Genomic DNA, 22,879 nt, shown 5'->3' on the forward strand with positions numbered 1-22,879 from the left:
ATGATAAACACATAGGTATTGTCTGAAAGACATCCTGACTTTTGTGTCCAAAGGCCTAAATTCAGTGACAGGGTGGGTGTTGGTAGTAATAAAGCTTCTTGTTTCTCAGGAAGCAAGGAGCCTTCCTTTCCCAAGTCAAATAGAAGATATACTTTGTAAGCTTTGAACCTAAAGAGAGGTGAGCAGGTGAGCAAGCATTTGGGAGCTGAAATTATCATTAGAGTGGTGTGGGGATTGTCTATGAGGTTATCAGGGTGAGGAGAGGCAATTCAGATGTTTCTCCAATGACACTAAAACAAGAGCTTCAAAGATGTTGGGATTTGAAAGACATAAGCAGAAGTAGGGAGCTAGCCTAACATTTACCCCACCTTCTAGCCCTGAGGTACAAAAAGCTTTGGCTGGAGGGGCTCTGTAACGCAGCCTCCCATACCCTCCTCACCTTCTGTCTCCCTCTTCCCCAGATGCTACTCCTGTAGCTTAGGACCACTTTCCAGAATAAACTGCCTGCACTTGAGCCCTTCCCTTGGGCTCTGTCTAGGGAGGGGAGCAGGGAAACCCCAACCAAGACAACAGAAAATGTGAGTGTGACTTGAGAAGTTTTCAGACCCATTTTAAAAATGTTTATACTCATTTGCACTTCGTCACCCAAGTCACTCTTTGCTCCTATTCCAATTGGTTTCATTATACTACTGGGTATTTACCCCAAAGATACAGATGTAGTGAAAAGAAGGCCCATACGTACCCCAATGTCCATGGCAGCAATGTCTACAATAACCAAAATGTGGAAAGAGCCAAGATGCCTTTCAACAGACAAATGAATAAAGATGTGGTCTATATACACAATGGAATATTACTCAGCCATCGGAAAAGATGAATACCCAACTTTTTCATCAACATGGATGGGACTGGAGGAGATTATGCTGAGTGAAATAAGTCAAGCAGAGGTCAATTATCATATGGTTTCACTTACTTGTGTAACATAAGGAATAACATGGAGGACATTGGGAGATGGAGAGAAGTGAGTTGGGGGAAATAGCGGGGAGAGACAAAACATGAGAAACAAACTGAGGGTTTTAGAGGGGAGGAGATAGGGGGATGGTTGAGCCTGGTGGTGGGTATTAAGGAGGGCATGTAGTGCATGGAGCACTGGGTGTGGTGCACAAACAATGGATCTTGGAACACTGTGTCAAAAACTAATGATGTACTGCATGGGGACTAACATAACATTAAAAAAAAAAATAACCTGGGAAGCCCCCTCCTAAATGCCACACTCAACCAGCTGCTCCCACTTCTCATCTTTCTTGAATGTCTTTAAAATATTTGACAATTCCTTCAAGCTCAGGTCTTCTTTGCTTCACAGGGTACTGCCCTGACCGTTTTCTTTCACCGGATGCCCCTTTGGCTCTCCCTCTCCCAGTAGCCTTGAGAACGGGCTCTTGAACCTAATCTGCCTCTAGCTCCATCCAGTTCAATTGAAACCCTCCACTGTGTCTTTTCATGTGTGGGTTTCAAATTTGGATTTCCCCAGAGATTTCTTCTGAATTCCAACCCCATATTTACACCTATTGGGTGAAAATTCCATCCTGGACGTTATATATAATCTCAGTAGATCCATAATTAAACCAAACATTCACTCCAAATATTGGGGGGAAAAAAACAGAAAAGGCTGAATATGAGAAAAACAGGGGCACCTGGGTGACTCAGTCAGTTAAGCATTTTCCTTCTGTTCAGGTCATGATCCCAGGGTCCTGGAATAGAGCCTTGCATGGGGCTCATTGCTCAGCAGAGAGCCTGCTTCTCCCTCTCCCTCTGCATCCTGCTCCCCCTGTTTGTGCTCTCTCTCTCTCTCAGTCTGCCAAAAAATAAATAAATAAATCTTTTTTTTTTTTTTTTTTTTTTTTTTTAAGGAGAAAAACAAAATAGAAATAAATGGCACATCTAGAAGTTTTAATCTTAGGGAAAGACAAAAAGATAAATACAAGGAAATAGGAGGAATCAAAAGTAGAATATTCCAACCTGGTAAATAGAAAGAACAGAGGCATTTTAGGAGTGGGTTCGGGGAGTTGAGAGAAAAGCAATTTTAGGGTGAAAGGAAAGATGAAGAGCTCTGTGTTGATCATATTAGGTTTCTATACTGACTCTTCTTCCTACTCCATCCCTATCAGAAGACCTATGGTCCTTTTTTATTTTTCTCACTGATCCTGGTCACATGATATGTTACTACCACATTGAATTCTACTTTCTTCAGTCTCACTGGGACTTCTTGAGGAAAATGTCGCTAACTTCCAATAAGGTATTTCTTTTCATTTTTCTCCTGAAGCCAAACTTGTTACTTTATAAACAATACAAGAAAAATTATTTATAATACAGAAATAAAATTAAAAATCAAAATAATAAGAATTAAAATATACCACATATAAAAATAACCACCAAAACTCCCACCTGGAATCCTACAGCTATCAGATTTTCTAAAACCACTCCTTACTTTTGAGAAATGACTGAAAAGTTTGTTTTATATTATTTTAATACTCAACATGCATCAGGAAAATACCATTCAACCAAACAACATAAGGCCTGTGACTAGAACCAGGTCGACAAATTCATGGGAAGAGTCCAATGGCATAGAGCATATATTTTATTCTATTTGCAAATCCTGCGTGCCTTCCACTCTGTTTAGAGGTCTGAAAGCAGCCACCTTCCTAATAGCCTGATTTACTTGTCACCCACCTTTGTGCCATTAGAAACCTGTTAATTGCTGTCTTGGTAACAAAGGAAAACAACACCATTGTGCTACTAATAAAAGACCGTGTGAATTGCTTCTCCTCCGAAAGGCAATGATTTTAATTGACTTTATTTTCCCAAAAAGAAATAGAGATGCACAATCATGGTGAGGTCTGCCCTCATTAATGGAGATGCATCACTAATTTAAGATGAAAACTGAAGTCTGGTGAATATCCATCTTGCAGCTCCCCAGCCTGAAACACACAGAATCTGATGCGTGAGCTTCTCTCAACTCCCCTCCCCACTCAGTATGCTCCTCCTGGGACCCGATAAAGGACCCGGGAGAAGGTAAAAAGCTGCACGTTATTCTGTAGCTTTATCCCGGCTGCACTTTGGAAAACAGATTTGCAGGCTCTGAACCAACAGGCAATAAGTCACTCAGCCCATTTTCTCAGAATTACGGCTGTGCCATTACTGTTTGCTTCCCAGTAACCATAACCAAGGACAGTAACAAATACGCAGAGACATTTTCTTCTCCGCACCTCAGAAAGCTACGCCTTCATGAATATCTCTTCTTTAGCTATTTCCTAATCCAATTTTTTCATGTCGGAGCTGGGAATTTGTGTGACAGGGCATTTGGTGTGTTTCCATAAGGCTACAGTCAGCCACACTCCTGCTGATTCAAGGTAGCTTCACAGTTTAAGTCTGTGATAATCAGCTGGATTCTCAGGTCTGGAAGTGGCCATATTCATAAGAGCCCCAGATTATAATAGAAAGCTGGGGGACAAGTATGAATGGTGGGGGTGAGATACATCCCTCTTTTGACCTACTGGAAGAAGTCATTGATGAAAATTTCATGTCCTCAACAAATACTTCCTGTGTACCAACTCTGTGCTTATGGGGCCCCTACCATGCTATGCAGGGGGTGGGGAGGCAGCTGTGAACAACATCCCTGACATTCTTGCTCTCCCAGAAAATGCATACTTGGCAGGGAGTGACATTACAATTATGCAATTAAATTAATGCATTCACAGAGAAAGTCTAGGTAATTGTGCTCCGAAGAAAATCCAAGAGGTATTGTGACAGACAGTGATTGTGGGGAGGGTAGCGCTGCTTAAAAAGACATGGCCAGGCAGGGTCTCTTGGAAGAGATGACATTTGAGATGAGGTGGTTCTTTGAAAATATGTCTCCCTATGAAGCACCTGGGTGGCTCAGATGATTAGGCATTTGCCTTTGACTCAGGTCATGATCTCTGGGTCCTGAGATAGAGCCCCACTTTGGGCTCCCTGGCGGGCTCCTTGGGGAACCTGCTTCTCCATCTCCCTCTGCCTCTCCCTTTGCTTGTGTGTTTTCTCTGTCTCTCTCTCTCTCTCTCAAGTGAATAAATAAAATCTTTTAAAAATAAAATAAAATATGTCCCCCTAATTCTTTGATACTCTTCCCATCAAGCGGTAGAATCTATGTCCCTATCCCTTTTGCTTGAATCCAGGCTCTCTGCCTGACAAACAGAATGAAGCAGAGGGGACACCATGCCAATTCTCTAGCCCAGGCCTTAAGAAACTGGCAGCTTCTACTTCTGTGTCTGGGGAGAGTGTGGGGGATGCTTGTTCTTGGAACTTGGCCACCATGCTGTGAAAATGCCTCATCAGCACACAGCGAATTATCTGCCATAGAGAGGTCAGTCCCACATTGCCTCCTCCTGCCACATGTCACTTCCAGAAGCAGAGATCACGTCTATCATTGATCTGTAGTCCCTTCCTAACCCGAAATGCCACTTAGCATGACAGAGTAGAGATGTAGCCACTGAGATACAGAGATGTAATTCTACCCTCCAGGCCATTTGTTATATATGTGCTCTCTATAGGTCAAAATATTTATTGTCCATATAAATGCCTTATTCTTTGCATAGAAAAAGGGCACCATAGGCCTACTGCCACCAGGATGTAAACTTTAAGTGGCAGGCAAGTGACAGGTCAATGTAAGAAATACATCAGGGTCAGCCAAACACTTGAGCAGCCTTTGGATGTATGGCCCTTTGTTGTTGCTTGTCCCCCAGATAAGACAACAGGGAGTCAGAAGTTGAATCCTTCATCAGGATTTTCAATGGTGACTCAAGACTCTCATTTATGCTAGGAGGAGCTGATTAAGTCATTTTACTTCATGAGCAATGATGGGTTTAGAGTTGATTTTTCTCCTGGCAACAGTTAATTCTGGTAAAACAACATCAGGAAAATGTTGATGGAGAAGAGCAATACTAATCCCTCAGACGTTATTTATTAGCGATGTGTTATGTAACAAATACAAGCCATAAATTTAAGGAAATTCAATGTCATTAATCATTCACCATTTATAATGAAGACCCACACAACTTCATTTGAACATTCTCTTCTCGCAATCTGCTTATTACAAGCTCTGCCGTGGCTGCCTTTTCTATCCTGTGACATATCTCCTTTCCTTCTTCACTTCTTAATCTTCCTTTATAATTCTATGAAAAGTAACTCTTTTCTCTATCTGTTGTTATGGCTTACCAGCCTAAGGCAAGTTCTCTCTGCCTTTTTGCTGAAAGGAGCCTGAATATTTGTGTTCAGGTATAATGTGCCCAACCCCCAGGGGACAAATCCTATTTGGTCTAAACCCATTCCATTTCACCTGTAATTTGTCCACGTAGATAATGTAACATGTTCTAGCCAATAAGATGGCCGGAGAATTCTGCTGAGGCATTTGGGTAAGACTTTTCACATTGACTAGGAAAAATAAGGAGAAGAAAACCTGCTTGATGCCTCCTTACTGCTGCTCAGAGCACCGTCATGGGACAGTGTGATATTTAGAGCTCAGTCAGCCATCCTGTGACACAGGGACAGACACCTCTATTCTGAAGATGACAGATGAGAAGGAAAGAAACGCCTGAGCCTTTGATGCTATCCAGGTTGTTCAACCAACCCTGAGATTGCCTGACAACAGGCTTCTTATTAAGTAAACAAGAGCCTGTCTTGAGTTTAATGCATATTTGTCCAGCTCTTTGGTCTAATGAGGTTGTGTTCAGCAAAACGAGTGAAAGAAGAAAAGAGCAGGACCATTCCTATTACTCACAAGACATAGGATCATAACAATGGCCCACATGCCATATGCCTAAGTACTGAAAAGTGATAAACTACAAACCACTACATAAAGTGTATTCTATCCTTATATCTTGGAAAATACTCTTCCATCATAATCATTTGAAAAGCCAAATTGCAGTTTTGAATGTTTGGACTCCGTTGGGAGCATCGTGTTGGAACATAGTGGTGCAAGGAGAGCCAACTCCAGTCCTGGATCTATGGGTTGGCCCTCATCCTTTCTTATTCATCCAAGCTCGAGCCTACATGTAAGGTGTCCTGAGAAAACATCTCTGGACACTATCCTGCAAGGTTAATTTTCGTCCACCTTCGCCCATACTCCAGCCACTTTCTGTCAATCCCTGGGCCTCTGGGTTCACACACCTTTGGAAGGGCAGACCTCAGGAAGAGGCACATGGGGGCCCTGGAAGCAAACTTTTATGACCCTTTGGAAATAAATTTTAGGGCCCTGGCTACCTGAAGAATAATCTAGACAAAAATGCTTTGTCTCTGGACCTTAGCAGGCATGGGGTCTTCCCAAGCACAAGTGTTAGAGCTAGGGTTCCCTCTGGCTGGGTCTAAGACAGTACTGAGAAAAAGCCCATCAACAGATGACAGTAACCCAAACATGACGGGAAGATGGGCAGAAATGCAAAGATCCAAGCAGTATGTTCATCCCAGGAACACCAAAAATAACTCTTCCATTTTTCACTTTATTAGTAAGATCAGAACTTCAGCAATTTTCAGCAAATAAAAAAAGTAGTTGCTCTTAGATATAAATACACAGAGATGGGTCTGTCCTGAAGCTAATGAAACTTAAGAGCCAAGACCCCTCACTGCACAGGTTCTGAGAAAGAAGCCTTGGCAACAAGCGCACATGATGCTGATGCCGCCATTTGGTAAACAAGAAGGCAGACATCACCATACACTGAAGAGAGCAGAAAACTTTTTTTAAATATATGTAAAGATAGGGGCACCTGGGGGGTTCAGTTGGTGAATCATTTGACTCTCGATTTTGGCTAAGGTCATGATCTCAGTTGTGAGATTATACCCTGCCCCTCCCATCCCCCCACTCTGTGCTAAATGCAGAATCTGCTTGGGATTCTCTCTCTCCCTCTCCCTCTGCCCCCCACCCCCACCCCAGCTTCCTGGATTTCTCTCTCTTTCTCAAATAAATAAATGAAATCTTTAATATATATGCATAACAGTAAAATTCTTGGAATTCTTAACTTTAAAAGTGATATCTGGAGTGATGAAAAAATTCTGGAAATAGAGAGTGTATTAGTCAGAGTTATCCAGAGAAACAGAACCAATAGGATATATATAGCTATATATAAGAGGAGATTTTTTATAGGAATTGGCTCACACAGTTATGAAGGCCAAGTCTCACAATATGCCATCTGCAAGCTGGAGAACCAGAAAAGCTGGTGGTATAATTCAGTACAAATCCAAAGGCCTGAGAACCAGGCAGCCACTGGTCCCTTCAGAGTCTAAAGATCCCGAAACCAGGGGCTCTGGTGTCTGAAGGCAATAGAAGATGGATGTCCCACCTCAGGAAGAAAGAATTCCCCCTTATTTTGCATTTTCGTTCCACTCAGACCCAAATGAATTGGTAATGCCCACCCACATTGGTGAGGGTAGATCTCTTTACTCAGTTGACCAACCAAATCAAATGCTAATCTCTTCCAGGAACACTCTCACAGACACACCCAGAATTACTGTCTGGGCATCATCCCTTAGCCCACTCCAGTTGACACATGAACTGAACCATCACAAATAGCCCTGGTGACACAATATTGTGAATGTTTTCAATGTCAGTGAATTATACATTTAAATGGCTAAAATAGTAAATTTCAACTTGTGTATATTTTACCGCAGTAACAAGCATCCCCCAAACGTATCATCTTTAGGCCCCATAGGATTGTGTGAAGCCAATCATTCAATCCTTCCATTACACATTCTTTGAGCACTTAAGAAGCATCAAGTATCAGGAGAGTTAAAGGTTAATAGACAGCATCTTGAAGGCATCACCACCCTCCTGCCCCTTACTTCCCTGAAGAGTATCTTGAAAGTGGGAATTGTCTTAGCCTTTTTAGTGAGTTAGACATGACACTTGACCTCAAAGAGCTTTGGCTCCATGTCAAAGGCCAACTTGAGCAGGAATCACTCACACCCAAAGCCATCTTGGAAATTTAACAACATAATGTGTGTAAGGTGCTCGGCATGGGCCTGGCCAGTGTCAGATACAACCCATGTAACTTCACCCTGTGATTCACAGCATTATTCTCTCTCCTCTCCCTGCTCCTAGAGGGTTTTGTGACAGACAAATTCTAAGGGAGCCACAGACTCATGCAGTTTACAATTTCTTAAGTATTTTGCCAACTTTGTGCTCAGTGTTTAGGGAAAATTAAAGAAGGAAAATATCATCACCTATTTCCTATAAGTGCTGGGCTGGAAAGAACACAGACAGGAAGGAGTCAGTCTAAATCTGTTTAAGGCTGGTCTTCCCCAGAGGCTTCCCTGTTGCGGGTGGGCTTAGGAAGCACCTTTAGGGAAGGGGGAAGTGAGACTGGCAAGGGGTGGAGGCTGAGGAAGGAGAAGTCAATGAGCAGGTCCCCACTGTGGGAGACCATGGAGGACCTCTGGGAAACCGTGGCCCTGCCTGGGCCCAAAGCTGCACGTTCCAGTTCCCCTCCACTGTTGGCTGAAGATGGCTTCTGGAGGTGCTCACTTCTCAGCACATCCAGCAGGCCTGCTTCAGGAGCCAGAGAAAGCACAAGCACTCAGGTGGAGGGGTACAGGTGTCCTCTGACTGACATGGTCAGTGCATGCTGAAGGGGAAGGACTGAGGGGATCTGGGAGAGGTCCCATCAGTGTCTGCCTGTACCACAGCAGAGTTAAAAAAAAAAAAAAAGAAAAAAAAAATACCTTGTATTAGATTCCTAGGGCTGCCCTAACAAAATACCACAAACTAGGGACACTTCGGTGGCTCAGTCAGTATAGCAACTGACTCTTAATTTCAGCTCTGGTCATGATTCTAGTATGGAGCACGCTTGTGATTCTCCCTCTCCCTCTGCCCCTCAAAAACAAAACAAAACAAAACAACCCAGAAACTAAGTTGGTTTTAAAAAACATTAAATTATCCTCTCACAATTCTGGCATCATCAGGCATCACCAAAATCAAGATGTCAGCAGGGCTATGATCCCTTTAAGACTCCGGTGGAACCCTTCCTTGACCCTTCCTAACTTCTGGTGTAGTCTTCCTTCCTTCCTTGGCATTCCTTGGCTTGCAGATGAATCTCTCCAGTCTCTGTCTCTTTCCTCACATGGGGTCCTCCCTGTGCATTTGTGTCTATGACCTTATCATAACTTGATTACATCTGCACAGACCCTACTTCCAAATAAGGTCACATGGACAGGTGCTGGGGGTTTAGGATGTCAACATATCATTTGAGGGGATACAATCCAACCCACAACAACCTTTCTGGCGTCAATATTTTTGTTTGAAAGGTAGGGATAATAATTTACATTTTATCAGCTTGTTTTGAGTGAGGGGGATAAAAACCCAAATTACATAAAACATCACTAAGCAATCTGGGAGGATCATACAAAGCCCACTCTCTGGCAAATCCAAGGAACTTTGTATAAAAGGAAGCAGAATTGTCTTCTAATAGTTAAACTTGGAAACAAACAAGGAGTCAGAGCAGAAATATACAAAGTCATCTTTTAAAAAGCATAATGGATGACCTAACTGAAGTATTCACCTCTCTAAAGAATGTTTAAAGTAACAGAGTCAGAGAGCAAAGACTGCCTGTTCCCATCCCACTGGAGAGTGGCAAAGAGGATGCCCTAGAACTTCCCCTTCATGAGAAGATCCTCACTGCTAGGACCTGTGCTCACCTGTGCACCTGCTGAGGCTGACTGGATGTTCCGTGTCACATGCCTTCTCAGGGAAGTGACCCAACCCGTGCCACCTCTCTCTCACCATCTTTATTTTTCTCTATAAATTAATATATCAGCATTCTGATTTTATGCCTTGGACCCAGCAACTTGCTCTTCTACTCCTGAGAAATGCATCCCCTCCCTCCAGTACTTAGGACATTGACTTTGGCCAAGTGCCCTGGAGAGGAAGGTAGCCAGAGCCTCTCAGCTCAACATGCCTCTTAGTTGCCTTCAAAAGCCCCTGTCTTCCTTGCTCATGCCTATCCCGGCGGCTCTTTTTCATGTGCACTTGAATATCCTGGGAACCTTTTTTAAAAACACAAATCCTGACTCAACACCTCTGGGATGGATTCTTAAACCTGTGATTCTAACAAATTCACTGCTGCTGCTCCTGCTGCTCTGGGGTTTACACCTTGCGGGCTATTAGACCCGGCCACTCAAAGGCTGGTCCAGAGACCAGCAGCCTGGGCATTGCCTGGGGGGTCTGTTAGAAACACAGTTCCTCCAGCCCAGGTTGGACCTACTGAATCAGAAATACAGTGTTTCAATAAGCCCTCCCAGATCTCAGACTCATGAGAATACTGGGCTAGAGCTTGTGCTTAACATGTGTATATATATATATATATATATATATATATATATATATATATGTGTGTGTGTGTGTATATATATATATATATGCATATATATATATATATATATATTTAATATTTTATTTATTTATTTAGAAAGCACAAGTAAGGGAAAGGGCAGAGGGAGGGAATCTCGAGCAAACTCCACGTTGACCACAGAGGCCAACGCAGGGCTCGATCTCACACCCCTGAGATCATGACCTGAGATGAAATCAAGAGTCGGATGCTTAACTGACTGAGCCATTCAGAAGCCAACATGTATATGCTTACTACAGTTTCATTTCTGCTTTGTCTTCCATGAAAGATTGAGGGAAGGAAGACATGTGTATGATAAATCGTATGAGCGTCAGTGAACACAAAGAACAGGAACGTTTGAAAGACCCTGGAGATTCTCTGTGGTCATATCAGATGAGTGAGCTTATGCATGCCAGGGGAAGGGAAGGAGGAGAGGGACAAACCCTAGAGCCATCCAAACCCACGTAGCCTGAAGACGATGCTTCTTTGTCCCAGAGGATACAGAAAACAGTCTGAGATAAAGAAAGTGACCCACTTTAGGGGAATCAGGAACCCTCACTCATCATAGCAGGAAAGGAATTGCCCTGAGGATGTGTACAACACGCAGGAAAGCATCTCTCTCTTTCCTTTTATTGACTTTCCTGTGGTTGCAAAAGCAATAGTTTATAGTTATAAATATTTAGAAACTACAGAAACAACAAAAAAAAAAAAAAAGAAAGAAAGAAAAAGAGAGAAACTACAGAAAGACAGAAAATAAAAATTATCCGTAATCCCACATACTGGACATGACCACATTATCCATTTGATATGTTAGTGTATATTCTATATCCTATTTAGATATATGGACATATACACATGGATTTATTTTTGTAAATAAATTTGTAAATATATTGATGTAATGTAAATGTAAATATATTGATATTTTTGTAAATATCTATCTAGACACACATACACATTTATACATGTTATATATAAAACCAGAAATAAGCATAGACACCTACCGAATACATTACAGATGCATATATATAAATATCATACCTATCACATGCATACATGCAATACATATTTTTATTAAATTTATTAATTAATTTATTTTTTATAAACATATAATATATTTTTATCCCCAGGGGTACAGGTCTGTAAATCACCAGGTTTACACACTTCACAGCACTCACCATAGCACATACCCTCCCCAATGTCCATAACATACATATTTTTTAAAACATTTCAGAACATAAATGTGCAAATGTGTACATATTATACATACATATGTAATATTATAAATATGTTTACATAAAATAATGTATATACATAGAAGTACTAATATATACTATAAATAAATATACAGAATATACAAATACATAATATAAATATACATAATTTTTGTATGAATATAAATATACATATATGCACAATTGTGTATCCTACTTTTTTGTATTTAGCACTAATGGCACTTCACTCACTTATACAGGACATTTATGAAGTGCAAATTTTAAATTCCCCAGGTGTCCATCACTAATCACTACTCTCTCCAGCACCCTCCCACCCCCAGCTAGAGGCGATACAACTTGGCGGGTGACATGAAGACTCAGCAGAAAGTGAAGAGGTAAAAATCAGCTCCTCCTTCCCATTAGAACCAGTGGACCAAGTAATTACATTGGGAGAGCCAGCTCTAATCCCCAGGTGCCGGGTCACCACCTCTCACACTGATGCCCTTCACAGTCCAGCCCACATGCTAGAGCCAAGTCAGGGAGGAGAGGCACCCAGCGATCCTCTTGAGGGCTTTCTCTCTCATTTCAGACAAGCTGCCTCACTTTCCAGTGCTACCTAGCCTAAAAATTCTAAGTGAACTGAAATCAATTGTGTTCTGAGATTTCTGTGTGTTGGGAGACAATTTCACATCATCTCCTGAGCTAACAGGGGAACCACTGTGGTGTCTTAAACACAGTTAGAAATCACGTCATAAAACCATGCACTGGCAGTCCCCAAGGGTTGTCCCAGACCTACCACAAAGCCTAAAGTCCTCTTCTTTCCTTTGTCTTCATCAAGAGGTCTATCCCAGTGGAGTCTAAAAAATTTTAACCAAAATGATGCAGGTTTTCATTTAAATCCTTTAAAAATAAATGATTTCTCAGAGCTCATTTCCATGTTTATTCTATTGATTCAATTGAAAACAAATTGTAACACAGAGCTCATAATAAGACTAAACTGTCCGGGGATTATTTTCATTTTTGGAATAATAAGTCTTACTTTTTTTTTTCCTCTCTGCTGCTGCAATTATGATAGAACAGAAAATTAGATTTTAATTAATCAGCAAGTGTTCCTCCTCCAATCACTAGGAGTTTGGGGGTTGTAAAGCTACAGTGTAAAGAAGTCACATGGCTCCAAAAATAGCTGGAAAGAAACCAATGAGTCCTTGCCCTGGTGCTCTTCTCAGACACCCTAGGCAGTTCAAAGCACGTTCCTCCAGCCAGGGTGAGAACCTCATGAAAGGGTGGATTGGGGCACATGAGCAGGGATGCTCTTGTTAAGGATGGGAACCAGATGCAGCACCCATAGTCCCACCCAAGATCTCCAAGGGGGCAGTGTAGCTGCTTTTCTTGTCAGAGAAGCTGAGTCATCAGACTGCTTACCCTGAGACACCTGCTTCATTCTGTCACCAGGAGTGACGTCCGTATCCAGCACGAATGCAACGGTAACTGCCCTTCCCTCACTTCTCTGCGCTCTCTTCCCAGCCACCCAGAGATCTCCTTTGTCCCAGGTACCGCCATTATAAGCCTTATTAATTATAGATCAATCTCTAATTTGAAGGTATGAGCCGAGGCTGTAGGGGGTCTCATTAACATAAGATTAAAAGCTGATTCAGAAACTAATTATTTTGTATCCCCCCCCCCAAAAAAAACAAACAAACAACAAAAAACCTCAGGCTGGATTTAGGTTTGAGCAAAGCAGTTTCTCAGTAATGAGCACGTCTTGTAAAGGATGATTTTAAGACACACATGCCATTTTTGAGGCTTTCTGTGCCTCTACCTTTGCTTCCTTTTTCACGGCTGATGGTTAAGTTAACTGTGCGTGTGTGTGCTTCTGTATAGACATGTGTATCAGGACGTAGCGGTGAGAGCAATTTATGAACTGATTCAAGGAACTTCTATAGGAAGGTGTTGACGAAGAGTCCTTGTAGGAGCCACAAAGATATAGCCAAGTTCAAACATACTTATGAAATGCTAAATGAGCTTCACTTATTGATGATTACTGATATAAGCCAAACAGACTATTCGACAAATGAATATCTTTATTTGCCTGAACTATAGCTCATTGAGGAAAAAATGTAAGGTGTCCATTGCCTGCTAGCAGCTACCAACTGTTGGTCTAGAGATGTCTGGAGACCTTTGACAACTTTACACTTATCTTCATAAAAATGAAGAATATAGCTATTTTCAAAAGCTAGATTTAGTCAAAGTTTTCTACCTTTTTATTGTAGGTTAACATGCCTTTTATTATACACCATGGTGCTAAATGGTAGTTTTATAGTTTTCTTATGTTATTGGGTTTTTGTTTTGTTTTTATGTTCTACCTTAAGAGAATAAAGTCTGGTAACCTTAGGCCACTTATATATATATTTTTTTTAATTATATGATGGTTTATTATCAGAAGCAGTTTTGGCTATAAGGAACAGAAAACTCAATTCACGGTGGCTTCAGCAATAGATTGTCGTCTCACATAATGCACCTTCTGAAGGTAGAGGTTTTGAGCACTGGTTCTGTGTTTCTAACTGGCCCCTTTGCCACCTTTATTTTGTTGGCCCATTGTCTTTTTGTATGTATGCTTGTGGTCCCAGCAAGGTTGCTTCAGTTCCAGGCATCATCTCTGTGTTCCAAGCCAGAGAAGGGGAAAGTGCAATGCCAGATATACTATCAACATGGTGCAATAACTTTTCCAGAATTGCCCACACCCCTTGCAGACTTCTGTTTAAGTCCCAATGGCCACAATTTTGTCAGAGGATCACATGCTTACCCCTGGATATAGCCTAGTCTGAGAAAGTGGACAGTGACCTTTTCCTATGTCCTATATCGGATAAAGCTATGGGAAAAATGACTCCAGAATGAGCATTTGGTTGGCCAACCCATATTGTCGGCCATATCAGTGATATCAAAATTTGACCCATATCATGGTATTTTCCAAACCCTAATGTTTGCCAAAATGTGGTCCCTGAACAAGCATCATAAGGACCAAGTGAGAATTTGTTAAGAAACACAAGTTCTGGGATACTCCCCTCGCCCATGCAAATCATAAATTGGGGGCTGGGCCCAATATTCAGGGGGATATGATGCACTTTCAGGTTTAAGAACCACTGCTTGGGCTATTACCAAAATCACTACCTGGCTGTGATTCTTTTTTTTTTTTTTTAAGATTTTTTTTAATTTATTTATCTGTCAGAGAGAGAGAGAGAGCACAGGCAGAGTGGCAGGCAGAGTCAGAGGGAGAGGCAGGCTCCCTGCGGGGCAAGGAGCCCGATGTGGGACTCGATCCCAGGACGCTGGGATCATGACCTGAGCCGAAGGCAGCTGCTTGACCAGCCGAGCCACCCAGGCGTCCCTGGCTGTGATTCTTAATTGGAGGGATGAAAGCATGCCTTTAGAAAAACATCAAAATAATCACCTAGAGGTAAGGGAGTGTTTCAAACTGTTCATGGCCCTTTTGCCCAGATGTCATCGAGCACTTGACCACCAATTCTCAAACTCAAGCTTCAAAGTCACCATGTTAGACTCAGCCCTCAAATCTCTGATTCAGCAAGTCTTGGGGGTAGCTGGGGTGGGGAGTGAGGGGCGGAAGGTGGAAGGAATTCCAAAATTGTTTTTCTAATAATTACCAGGGGAAGCTGATGCTGGTCCCAACTGTACCAACCATCCATGTGTGGTCAGCAGACCAACACCCTTGGCATCACCTGGGAGCTTATTAGAAATGCAGAGTTTTCTGGCCCCAGCCCAAGAAAACCAAATCAATCTCTACAACAGGACCCAGCAATCTGTTATTTTAACAAGCCCTCAAGGTAAACCTGATGCCCTATAAAATTTGAGAACCACTGTCCTAGACTAGTGCTTCTCACACCTTCTGATACACCCAAATCACCTATGAATCTTGTTAGAAATTCATGTTCTCAGGGCACCTGGCTGGCTCAGTCAGTAGAGCTTGTGACTCTCAAGTTCCAGGTTGTGAGTTTAAGCCCCACATTGGGTGCAGAGATTACTTAAAAATTAAAATCTTTAAAAAAATCAGATTCTAATTTAATTAGTATATTAGTCTGCTATGGTCACGGAGTACCACTGACTGAATGACTCAGACAACAGAAATGTATTTTCTCATCATTCCAGAAGCTAAAAGTTCAAGATCAAGGAGTCATCAAGGTTGATTTTTTTCTGAAGCCTCTCTCCTTGCCTTATGGATGGCTGTTGCCTCCCTCTGTCTTCACATAATCTCTCCTCTAGGAGCACACATGTGTCCAAATGTCCTCTTCCTATAAGGACACTGGGTCAGTGTCCACCCTAATGATCTCATTTTAACTTCATTACCTATTCAAATTCCTTGTCTTTAAACATGGTTATGTTCTGAGGCACTGGGAATTAGAATTTCAGATAAGACTTTGCAGCGGGGGGATGCGGGGGGGCACCTGGGTGGCTCAGAGGGTTAAGTCTCTGCCTTTGGCTCAGGTTGTGATCTCGGGGTCCTGGGATCGAGTCCTGCATCAGGCTCTCTGCTAGGCAGGGAGTCTGCTTCCTCCTCTCTGCTTGCCTCTCGCCTACTTGTGATCTCTCTCTGTCAAATAAATAAATAAAGTCTTTAAAAAAAAAAAAAAAAAGAATTTGCAGGGGGAAATGATTCAGTCCATACCAGTAGATACAGGGTTAAGTGTGAAATTCTGCATTTCTAACCAGCTCACAGGGGATGGCCATGCTATTGATCTGTGGACCATCCTTCGATGACACTGCTCTAGGGAAGAGCAGCTGCCCGTCCATGACACTGCCATCAGGCACAGCTGTTATTAATAATGGAAGGTTGTCATCTTCCTCAGATGTGGGGAGGCGAAATTAATTTCTATTGTTCCGGGACCGTTACTCTGTGACTTTAATGTGCATCCAATTCATCTAGGGAACTTATCAAAAATGCAAATTTCTGAGTCCCACCTCCAAAGATTCCAACTGAGTTGGTCTCTGAAGGGGCCAAATGTACATCCTTCCTTTTAGCAGGACCTGAAGGTCACTCAAATACAGGTGGTCCTCCAGACCATGCTTTGAGAGCACTGATCTGCCACATTTATAATTTGCCTCCCCAACCGCCTACTCAGTGGGTTCTTTGACGCAAGAGACAGGTGTACATCAGGGTTCTGGAAATTTAATATGCACATGCTTCTCCTGGAGCCCCTGTAAAAATGCAGATTTGAATTCAGTAGTTCTGGGATGGAGTCTGAGATGCTGCATTTCTAACCAGCTCTGAGGTAATGTTGATCCTGCCAGCCTGTGTACCAGACATTGAATGACAGTGACAAAATTCTACGTCTCACACTGCCTGGACAGGGCCTGATCTCACAGGCTCATTTAAGGAAGTCTTTGTATAATTCATGCATTGACCATTTATCTTTCATACATCTTTACACTTTAATGCAGTACCTAATATAATAAACCTTCCATTATCTGATCTTCTCGAAATTGATTCCTCTTCCTGTTCATATAATTCTTAATTCAATTGTCCTGGGGACTCTCCTTGAGTAATAGAAATTAGAATGTTGGACTGCAGGATCAGAATTCTAAGTAACTTTGACAAATTGAAGAAATGTTACATTATAAATGAACAGGATAAAGTCCAATAGGGATAGGTGCATGTCAGTGCCCTTAGGCATGAAAAGTAAAAGATATGCCATGAGAAAGCCTGTATAGCACACAGGAAGTAGAAATCCACATCCTCATCATTCAAGGTGAAAAATTAGACCAAAAATGAGCATCCAGGCAAGAAATTGCAGAGGAGCAAGACAGCAAATGTCTCTTTTACAATACAAAACCCCAAGTTAGGAAGAAATATATAACTAGGCATTAAAATTACTCTGCAGATTACTATATTTTAAATATTACACTTGTGATAATTAGGTTTGCGTGGCTCCTAAACTGATTTTGACATTTTCTTCTCAGGGAATACTTGCTCTACATCTATTTCCCTTAATAGTTAACTAACGCCAATCCTGGCCCATTAGCATCATCTGGGCCACTCTTAAAACTACTGCTATCCAAGACCATCTTTGTTAATATCCTAGGGCGGCTGTAACAAAATAGTACAACCTACGTGGCTTATCACAACAGAAATGTATTATCTCACAGCTCCAGAGACTCAAAGTCTGAAATGTGTGTATCAGCCATGCTCCACTGACACCTGGATGCCACCATCCCTCCTTGACTCTTCCAGCTGCTGGAAGCCCCAATGTTCCTTGCCTTGAGGCAACCTAACGTCAATCTAATCTTGCCATGCCATTTCCCTTATTTCTCTTCACATAATCTCTCTGTACAAGTCTTTGTATTCAAATTTCCTTTTTAGAAGGACACTAGTCAGATGAGATTGAGGTACATGCTAATGACTTTAGTTTAACTTGGTCACCTCTTTAAAGATTCTGTTTCCAAATAAGGTTGCATTCTGTGGTACTGGGGATTAGAACTTCAACATATCTTGCTGGGGGAGGAGGGGGATTAGGACTTCAACATATCAGTGGGTAGACAGAGTTCAACCCATAGCAACATCCCAGATCAATTACATCAGGTCTCTGTGGTGAGGCCCTGACATCAGCATTTTACAAGTGCCCCCAGATGATTCTAGTACACAGCTAAAGCTGAGCATCACTTCCCTGGGAGATGTTCTGTGATGGCCACATTGCCATGGGAAGCCACTGGTGTTAGAGCTAGTGAATGCTGGGGACTAAAGCACCAAACCTGAGGCAAAAGGAGATAAAGAATGAATATTCTAAAGCAGTTTTGTTGTTTTGTTTTGTTTTTATTTCAATCTGAAACGCACAGGAAATAAAGTAAGAGTTCAAAAAGCATACTGCAGCCGAGGCATACCCCAGAGATTCTGAGGTCATGGGTCTGGGGTGAGCTATGAGCCTGGAGAATTTTAAATGCCTCCCAGTCATCCTACTGTGCAATCAATCTGGGAACCACTGTTTACCAAGACAGATTTGCTACAACATGACCAGACTGGCCCTCAAAACTGGAAAAGCTAGGACAAGAACTCCCAGCACCTGAACCCAGGGCTTGGCTCTTTCTACTCCCTATCTGACCTTTTCAACAGATCATCTTACAAAATCATGCCAAAGGATCATTAAATATTATTTTTCCATTTCTCATATAAATGTGGACAGGTATTTCTCATTTTAAAAATCATAAACTACCCCTAACACTACTTCCAAATCAATTACCTTCCATCACCTTACTATTAGGCAAAGGGGAAGGCAAAGGGAAAATACTGTAGACTCAAGATGAGTTTTCACTTTCCAGGTACTTCATGAGCCTCTGATACATGATTTCTGCCATGAACCATTTCCCTGAAATGGAACTCATATAGGTCACCTCTTAGTGGCCAAATACAAAAGACCAGCAGTCATCATCTTACCTGAACTCTGTGACATGGTTTTCAAGACCTTTGCTGGCTTCCCTCCTCTTCTGTGTTCTTCCTTTGCCTTCCATGGAATCTTCTCTTTCAATTTCCTTTAGGGGCTCCTCTTGTTTGCCTGCCTGTAGATCAAATTTTGGTATCCATTTTAACCTTATTTTTGTTTCATCATGACTTAGGTTGAAGCATATGATATTATGCCTTGTGTAGCCCAGGTTAAATATTGGTCACATCATCTTTTTTAATCTAATGCTCAGTCTCAGTACACTCGTGACTACACTACTCATGGCTTCAGCCATCACCTGTATACAGAGGGGATACTCAGACTAGTTGTCAAAATATTCTAATATTTCCTACCAACTAGTAAATAGTTGATGCCCAGTGCCCTCCATCCACCAGTGCCATTTCATAATCCTATCAGTCCTGCCTCTTTTCCTGCGACTCCCGTCACCAAAAACAACAGGGAAAATGCCTAGCATAACAGGGGACTCCCTGAGACCCTGCTTCAAGACTAGAACCAGTCTTTGTTCTGATTGGTTGTTGTCCTGATTGAGGAATATTTTCGTATTACTGCTATATAGTCATGATTTCCAAATGTACCTATCCAGCTAAATCACCTTTTCCTAGCTTCAGACCCATATTGCACCTGACTCTCCCTACTTGGCTATCACATAGACATATCAGAATTAATAGGCCCAAGATGGAACATCAACCCCCTCCCCCCCACACACACACAGTGACAAGCTAACTTTGATGGTTCCAGTGAACTACATCTCCAGGTATCCATGTCCTTGTGTAGTGCCCTGTCACACTGACTCTGGACCTGGCCACTAGACTTGCTTTGGCTGATGGGACATTATCAAACAATGGAAATGGAGGCTTAAGAAGTATTTGTCCATTTGGAATACTTGCTCCTAAGGGCATCTGTCAAACTCTAAAGTAGCTCAGACTAGATTTTGTTATGATGAGACCATCCTGAGAAGGAGAGGCCAGAGGGAGGAACATTGAGACCCCAAATACCACAGAGCATCCCCAGTCCCTCCTGTCCAATGTCTAACCTACCGATTCTGAGAAGTAAAACAGATGCTTTAAGCTTCTATATTAGCCAAAGTTCTCTAGGGAAACAGAACTAGTAGGATGCATATGTGAGTATTTAAATGCATGGTTCATGTGATTATAGATATTGACAAATCTCAAGATCCGTAAGGTAAGTTGGCCAGTTGGAGACCGGGGAGAGCCAATGTGTAATTCCAGTCTAAGTCGAAAGGCCTGAGAACCAATGGAACAGATGGTGTAATTCTAATCTAAAGTCAGGAAGCCCAAGACCCAGAAAGAGCTCATGTTCCAATTTGCGTGTGAAGGCAATAAAAAGCTGACATCCCAGTTCAAAGGCTGTCAGGCAGAAGGAGTTCTCTCTGACTCAAGGAGAGTCAGCCTTTTTGTTTAATTCAGGCTTTCAGCCAATTTGATAAGGCCCATTCACATTAGGGAGGGCAATCTGCTTAACTAAGTCTATCAATGAAGATGTTAATCTTATCCAAAACACTCTCAGAGAAATGCCTAGAATAATGTTTGACCAAATATTGAGGCACCCTATGGCCCAGTCAGGCTGACATACAAAATTAACCATCACAACTTGTAAGCTTTTGGTTGGTTTGTTATGCACCAAAGATGACAGAAAAAATATATTTTGCAATATGATACAAGACTGGCCTATCTCATATAGACTCAAACCTACTCCTTATATAATATGACCGACTTCTAGAAATGATATTATCATTCATCTAATACCCAAATCCAGAATCTAGTACTGTCCTAGAATAACAGTTCTCCTTTGTTTGCACTGGATCTCCAATACTTTTTAATTCTGTCTCTTAATTAATTTCAAAAGACTCTTTCACCTCACTTCACCACCCCTGGTAGAACAAAAATGGCAAATAGCTGGTCCTGTGCTGTCATTCCTCCCACCAATGACCATGGCAAACATGGCCAATCCATCAAAGCTCTGTGTTCAGCTCACCCAGGAGAGTGGCCACATAATTCTCCTCAATGCCCCACTGCAGGGATTTACTACAAATCAATCCCACAGTATGCAACACATTCGCTATTCCTGTTCTAGACACTGCTGATTTATCACTTATATTAAGGCAAAAGCCATTTTGCTGGTTACACCAACCTCTCCTACCACTACCCAAATCAATTTTTCTCCTCCCCTTTTAGAAGGATTACCAAATTAATCTTTCTAAAGTGCAATTAACATTGTCTGGGTTGCCAACCTGTGCTCACCTCAGGACTCAGAGGTGACTGGGTCTGTGGTAGTCAGATTGGTAGCAAAGATGGCTTTAGTTCTCTGCCCTCCTCTGTATGTACAGCCCTCACAATGTGACTTTGCAGCTCTTCCTACCAAGAGATAAAGTCTGTTTATTACTCCATCCGTTGGATGGAGCCTGGTGACTGGCTTTGAATAGGAGAAGTCACACTGTGGAGATTCTGAGCCTAAACCTCAAGAGATTTTGAGTGCTTGTTCTCTCTCTTAGAAACTTGCCTCTGCCATGAGAACAAACCTGGGTTAGCTTGCTGGGGGACAAGAGATAACATGGATGGAGCCATACCTCCTAAGCGAAGTGCCCACATAGATATGTCAGAGAGTATAGGCAAGAGCAACAAAGCCACCTGACTACCCACAGCTTATCAGTTCAATGCACAATCCATAGCCACTCGGGTGACCCATAGACTCATAAGGCTTTGTGGCTGTTTGCTGTACAGCATCTCAAGGCCACAGGTAATGAATGCAAGGTTTATGTGAAGGACCGGTGAAGCAGACTCATCAGAGCTCTGTTTGCATGAGGAACTCAAACACTGATGCAAGAGAATTCATCCAAATGAGTCAGAAAAACAAATTTAACAACCAGTAAAATCCATAGGCGGTCATTGTAGGAAAACCTTTACAAGGCTATAAGAATACAAGGGGCATCTGCAGACCCAACAATGCTGATGCTAGCACTTTCATCCCCAGTGGGAGACAAAGCCTGTATCAGCACCTGTGTATCCCCAGAATCTTCAAAGGGCATTTGCCAGCATCAGCGGCCTCTGCAGCTGACATCCCTGCAGGGGACCATGGCAGAGAAAATGGTAGACACCACATGGTAGCTAAGAAGATTGTATTTGTAAAAACATTTGAGGTGCCTCTGGGAACTTCCAGAAATAAAAGAAGGCATCTTGAAAGATCCTGCCAAAGAAAGAATGTTTTGTGATAATGTTTTGGGATCTATCTTAAGCCACAACCTGATATACACTTGGGAGATGATTTAGAAAAGTCTAAAATTGTTCAATGATTCTCCTTTGCCCTCAAAGGAATAAAGCTGGTTAACACTGAAATACAAGTTCATTCATCCCTCACCTCCCCTGTGCGCATGTCTACATGTTCATACACACAATTTCCACCTGCATTATTTCTGTTCATTTCTATATTCTCCTTGTTCTCCCCGCACCTCTTAGATCAGATGCATTCTCAGTCCCTGCTGTCTCAACTCATGAGGTGAATTCCTCTTTCAGAAAGAGCATCTCAGAGACCCCACAGGTGACCCCCCCACCCAGGGGACACTGGGTTTTAGGCAATGAGTAGAAGCTACATTTCTTTCCTTTAACCTACAGTGTCAGCAAGAGGAGGTGGTCCTCTCCCTCCAGCAGTAGAAGCAAAATTGAACCTCGTAGTAGAATGACAAGAAAGAAAGAGAAAGAAAAGGAAAGGGAGGGAGGGAGAGAGAAAGAAAGAAGGAAGGAAGGAAAGGAAAGAAAAAAGAAAATAAAAAAAAAAAAAGAAA

Source organism: Mustela nigripes, chromosome 7, assembly GCF_022355385.1.
Source record: "Mustela nigripes isolate SB6536 chromosome 7, MUSNIG.SB6536, whole genome shotgun sequence".
Classification (NCBI taxonomy): Eukaryota; Metazoa; Chordata; class Mammalia; order Carnivora; family Mustelidae; genus Mustela; species Mustela nigripes.